The sequence below is a fragment of the Acartia tonsa genome, chromosome 15 (assembly GCF_053477335.1).
Source record: "Acartia tonsa isolate MP-2025a chromosome 15, ASM5347733v1, whole genome shotgun sequence".
Taxonomy (NCBI): Eukaryota; Metazoa; Arthropoda; class Copepoda; order Calanoida; family Acartiidae; genus Acartia; species Acartia tonsa.
The window spans coordinates 22,559,602-22,565,652 of NC_137274.1; the positions used below are offsets into that span (position 1 = coordinate 22,559,602).

The following is a 6,051-nucleotide window of genomic DNA, read 5'->3' on the forward strand; positions in this document are numbered from 1 at the left end:
TTAGATAATTGAACTAGGATCAATATTTTTAAAAATGCTTTTCAGATTCGTTTTTGCAATGTGGTCATTTTTAAATGCAATATGGCTGTGTTTGAAATAATTTAAATTTTTTGATTTATAAGGGAAAGACACTTTTTATACCCCCCGCGCGGCGGCAGCCATAACAGGCAAGTCACTTTTGAAACTTTAATGGGGCTTTCGATACATAAATATGAATGTCACAACTTATGATAAAGTAAAATCTTAACATAAACGCAAATTGATTCCGCCTACTGATTTTATGAAACATTAGTAATATATTAGAAAATATTTTGTTTGATTTTTTTGCTAGTTTTACTTATAAAGTATTTTGAAATATAAAAGAAATTAATTAAAATTTTTTGCTTCATGTATTTTTTTGTATTTAAAATAATGCTGTAAACTCTTGTTGGGGTTTTAAAACTATAACATACTTAATGACCATACAGTCAAAAACCTTGCCGAAACTTAATCGCTGGGGGGAAAAAAGTGGCGATCTGTTAAACTATTTTCTAAAAATTTTTGTGTAAGTTACCTATTTGATAAAGAATTTCCAAAATTAATCGTTGTGGGGAGAAGGGGGGGGGAGTAAAAAATTTTCTCCAAGAACCCTATTTGATAATAAATTACCAAACTTAATTGTTAACCTATTATCTCAGTTCCTATTAAAGGTAGAAGGCTACATGTTGAAAGCACCAGTTCTCGTCCGATCACTGAAGTTAAACAACATTAGGACAAGTTAGTACTTGGATGAGTGACTGCCTGGGAATACTTGGTGTCGTAGGCTTAACATTTTTGGAATTTTGACCCAAACCTAACTGAACCTCACACAAGTTTGAAAAGTATTTTGTAATTCAATGTCTACGACCGTCCCATGTTGAAAGCACCAGTTCTCGTCCGATCACTGAAGTTAAGCAACATTGGGCAAAGTTAGTACTTGGATGGGTGACCGCCTGGGAATACTTGGTGTCGTAGGCAAAAACTGTCACATTTTTTTATATACCAAGATTACCAAGACCTAGCACTGGTTGCGTTAAAAAAATACGCATGTTTTTCTGTGCTGTGTCATTTTGCATTTAATATTTGCAACATTTTCAATATATAAACGTCTACGGCCATACCATGTTGAAAACACCAGTTCTCATCCGATCACTGAAGTTAAGCAACATTGAACCAAGTTAGTACTTGGATGGGTGACCGCCTGGGAATACTTGGTGTCTTAGGCCTAACATTTTTGGAATTTTGACCCAAACCTAACCGAAAATTGAAAGTATTTTTTAATTCAATGTCTACGGCCATACCATGTTGAAACACCAGTTCTCGTCCGATCACTGAAGTTAAGCAACATTGGACCAAGTTAGTACTTGGATGTGTGACCGCCTGGGAATACTATCTGGTACAATGTTGCATGGAATTTTTATTGTAAAATATTGTCTCCATTCAATTTAAACTGGCCTGGTAACTAGGTGGAGATGAAGTTCGGCCAATTCCATGCTAGGTACTTAATAATTGTTATTATGTATATTATTATCTAACCTGCACCAAACACAACAAACCAGATGAATCAAACAAATCAAGCATAGTAACATAATTTATAATATATATCTAATAAAATATGTTGTACCTTTGGGGAAAATAAATCTTATCTTATCTTAATGTCGTATAAATATTGCCTCTGATCTTTCTTTTTCATTTTAATTTTGCAATATGAAGATATAAAATGTCGTATTTGCATTATAAATTTTTAAAATTTGTTGTATAATTAGGATATGGTTACAATTTTTTAAAAATTGTCTTACAAAGAAATAAAATACCTTTACGCCACAGTTTCCATCGATAAACGTCTACGGCCATACCATGATGAAAGCACCAGTTCTCGTCCAATCACTGAAGTTAAGCAACATTGGGCCAAGTTAGTACTTGGATGGGTGACCACCTGGGAAAACTTGGTGTCGTAGGCTTAACATTTTTCAAATAAATATTGCCTCTGATCTTTCTTTTTCATTTTATTTTGCAATATGAAGATATTAAATGTTGTATTTGTATTATAAATTTTTAAAATTTGTTGTATAATTAGGATTTGGTTACAATTTTTAAAAAAATTTTCTTACAAAGAAATAATACAAATACCTTTACGCCACAGTTTCCATCGATAAACGTCTACGGCCATACCATGTTAAAAGCACCAGTTCTCGTCCGATCACTGAAGTTAAGCAACATTGGGCCAAGTTAGTACTTGGATGGGTGACCACCTGGGAAAACTTGGTGTCATAGGCTTAACATTTTTCAAATAAATATTGCCTCTGATCTTTCTTTTTCATTTTAATTTTGCAATATGAAGATATTAAATGTCGTATTTGTATTATAAATTGTTAAAATTTGTTGTATATTAGGATTTTGTTACAATTTTTTAAAAATTTTCTTACAAAGAAATAATACAAATACCTTTAAAATTTATTTGGCATGATTTAGCAAGAATGAAAAGTTATTTAGAAGTTAAATGTCGTCTTTAAAGTAATCCCAGGCGGTCACTTACATACAAAAACGAAAGAAAATGTGAAGTGAAAAAATGGAAAACAACCAACACTACAAGAAACACCGTAATAGGTTTCAACTACATGAATTTTGTTGATTGGTGAGTTGTCTGTAACCCTCACAAAAATGTGAATGACTAAGACCCTTCAAATAATATCTCATACACACCTCTTGTTGAAGTGAATCAAGCAATATTGGCTTGGTCAGAATAGGTATATAGCAAAATACAACTTTGTCATAGTATATATGTTATTATTAAAAACAAACTCTGACCATTAAAGAAAAATATTTCTGGTATTTACCCCACCAAATAATGGTTGTGATGTTTACTTTAGTAGGAAGTCTTCTATTAAAACAAATGCAACACAATGTTTACTTTGGTAAAAAGTCTCCTATTAAAAAAAATGAATCACCTAGCGGCCAAATTATTAACCACATATTACATATTAAAATTAAAAAATGCTTATGACAAGTTATGGGATAAATTTCACCCTGAAAGAAAAGCATATGACAACACACCTCTTTATATTAGCTTGGTTAAAGTACATAGTAAATAATTGAAACAGTTATTACCTTATAATCTATTTTTCCAAGTCAGTACTTGGATGGGTGACTACCTGGGAATACTTGGTGTCATAGGCAAATCAAACTCTGACCATTGAAGTAAAATATTTCTGATGTTTACCCCCCCAATAATGTAGGTTATGAAGCTTACTTCAGTAGGAAATCTTTTATTAAAATAAACACAACACCTAGCGGCCAAATTATTAACTACATATAACATATTAAAAGTAAAAAGTGCTTATGACAAGTTATGGGATAAGTTTGACCCTGAAAGAAAAGCAAAACACTTCCTAATGAAATACCAAGCAATGATAGCTTGGTTATAGTATATAGTAAATGTTTTAAAAATTACCTTGTAATCTCTTACTCATGAAACACAACATTTAAGGATCCTCTCCAGGAGCAATATATGTATAAACCTACCTTTTCTTACATTAAGACGAGCCGATGGGTTATAATACACCCTTAAAAATTTTATCTGATATCACACCTCTCAATGAAGTATTCCAAGCAAGTTTAGCTTGGTCAGATTAGACAAACAACAGTTAAATTTTATACTAGTATTAATTTTGTTATTAGAAACTAATGCTGACCATAGAAGGAAAATACCCACCCTCCCCCTACTATAGACTATAGGTTGCGAGATTTTTTGTTAATATGTAAATATTTCTATCAAAATCATCAGTCACCGTAGCTTAGTGGTAAGGACGGTGTAAAACCTACGGAAAGGTCGTAGGTTCAAATCCCCGTGGGTAGGTTATGAAACATGTTAGCGTGAGCCGCATATCGGCCGTTAATGATGTTGATTAGCCCACACCATGTGGGTGTGTGTAGGTTACGAGACATTGTTAACGTGAGCCGCATATCGGCCGTTAATAATGTTGAATACCTTACATACTGTGTGCATGTGTATGTGTGTGTGTATGTGTGTGTGAATGATGCCTTACCCCTCTATGCAATGGATTGTTGAGAATTAAGGAAATTTTACAACAAACATGAAAAATTGGGGTTAAATTTAAGTAATGTAAGAAATAATTAAGGCTCTTCGGTCTTTATAAAGACCGACGCGCCGGAATTATTTCTTACATTACTTAAATTAACCCCAAATTTTCATGTTTTGTTCTAAAATTTCCTTATTTTTCAACAATCCAATGTATAGAGGCATCACACACATACACTCACAGTATGTAGGGTATTCAACATCATTCACGGCCCATACGGAGCTCACGCTAACAATGTTTCCTAACCTACACACACCCACATAGACTGGGCTAATTAACATCATTAACGGCCCATACGGAGCTCACGCTAACAATGTTTCATAACCTACCCACGGGGATTTGAACCTATGACCTTTCCATAGGTTTCACACCGTCCTTACCACTAAGCTACGGTGACTGATGAAATTTGACAGAAATATTTACATATTAACAAAAAATCTCCAAACCTCCATATTTCATAAATATAATATTCTCGCAACCTATAGCATATAGTAGGGGGAGGGTGTTTTTTTTCCTTTTATGGTCAACATTTGTTTCTAATAACAAAATTAATAAGAGTATAAAATGCAATTGTTGTTTGTCTAATCTGACCAAGCTAAATTTGCTTGGCATACTTCATTGAGAGGTGTGGTATCAGATACTATTTTTTTAAGGGTGTATTAACCCATCGGTTCGTTTCAACGTTATATGAAGGTAGGTTTATACATGTTTTGCTCCAGGTGAGGAACTTTTATTCTTGTGTTTCATGACAAAGAGATCTTAAGGTAAATTTTAAATTATGTACTGTATAATTTAACCAAGCTATTTTTGCTTGGTACTTCACTAAGAAGTAAGCTTTTCTTTCAGGGTGAAACTTAACCCATAATTTATTGAAGATATTTTTAATATTAACATATTATATGTAGTTAATAATTTGGTCGCTAGATGATGCATTATTTTTAATAGAACACTTTCTACCAAAGTAAACATTGTATTGCATTTGTTTTAATACAAGATTTCTTATTGAAGTAAACATCACAACCTGCATTATTTGGGGGCGTAAATAACAGAAATATTTTCCTTCAATGGTCAGAGTATGTTTTTAATAACAACATAAATAGTATGACAAAGTTGTATATGTCTTTTGTCTAATCTGACCAAGCTAATATTGCTTGGTACTTCAATAAGAAGTATTGATTTCCTTTAAAGGTTAAACTTAACCAATAACTTGTCATAAGAAATTTTTAATTTTCATATGTTATATGTAGTTAATAATTTGGCCGCTAGGTGATGCATTATAAACGACAGGAAATTTAATTTTGATATCAATAACTGAATGCGAATGTTGTCTAAAAATTTCAGCTGCCTATCTTTAATAAGAGCCAAGAAAATCACGTTTCCCTTATTCTATCTCACACGGAAGGACGGACAGACAGACGGACAGACGGAAATTTCGAATTATAGAGTTGCTTTGCTACTAAAAATTTGTTTTCAAAAAAATAACATGGTCTGAAATGATTCCAAATTGCCTACTTTAAAGTGTCACAAAAGGCCTCTAGGGGCAAATATGGATGGACGGACAGACGGACGAACGGACATTTTGAATTATAGAATAGCTTTACTCCTAGCTTTTGAATAATCATAATATAATTGTATAATAGTTGAAGCAAAATTGTAAGTAAATTTGTTGCAAAACTGCTTGATACAGGATAATGTTTATGAACACACTTAAATTTTAGGACTAAATTATATATTTTAAAATATGTTTAAAGTGGACGTAAGTGCCACAAGAGGCCTCTAGGGGCAAATATGGATGGACGGATAGACGGACGAACGGACATTTCGAATTATAGAATAGCTTTACTACTAGTTTTTGAATAATCATAATATAAATGTATAATAGTTCAAGCAAAATTGTAAGTAAATTTGTTGCAAAACTGCTTGATACAGGATA

The 6,051-nt window shown here is 32.6% G+C and overlaps 4 non-coding genes and 1 pseudogene across 4 annotated transcripts; all 5 read left to right on the forward strand.

Moving 5' to 3' along the window:
- Positions 1-877: 877 nt before the first annotated feature.
- LOC145307811 (5S ribosomal RNA) lies at positions 878-996 on the forward strand. The gene has a single exon (XR_013875680.1). It is a non-coding gene; the product is annotated as a 5S ribosomal RNA (ribosomal RNA).
- Positions 997-1,125: 129 nt separating this feature from the next.
- Positions 1,126-1,244, forward strand: LOC145307816 (5S ribosomal RNA). The gene has a single exon (XR_013875685.1). It is a non-coding gene; the product is annotated as a 5S ribosomal RNA (ribosomal RNA).
- Positions 1,245-1,305: 61 nt separating this feature from the next.
- On the forward strand, positions 1,306-1,421 carry LOC145307871 (5S ribosomal RNA; annotated as a pseudogene).
- Positions 1,422-1,860: 439 nt separating this feature from the next.
- Positions 1,861-1,979, forward strand: LOC145307789 (5S ribosomal RNA). Its single transcript, XR_013875658.1, has one exon. It is a non-coding gene; the product is annotated as a 5S ribosomal RNA (ribosomal RNA).
- Positions 1,980-2,176: 197 nt separating this feature from the next.
- Positions 2,177-2,295, forward strand: LOC145307761 (5S ribosomal RNA). Its single transcript, XR_013875630.1, has one exon. It is a non-coding gene; the product is annotated as a 5S ribosomal RNA (ribosomal RNA).
- Positions 2,296-6,051: the final 3,756 nt, after the last annotated feature.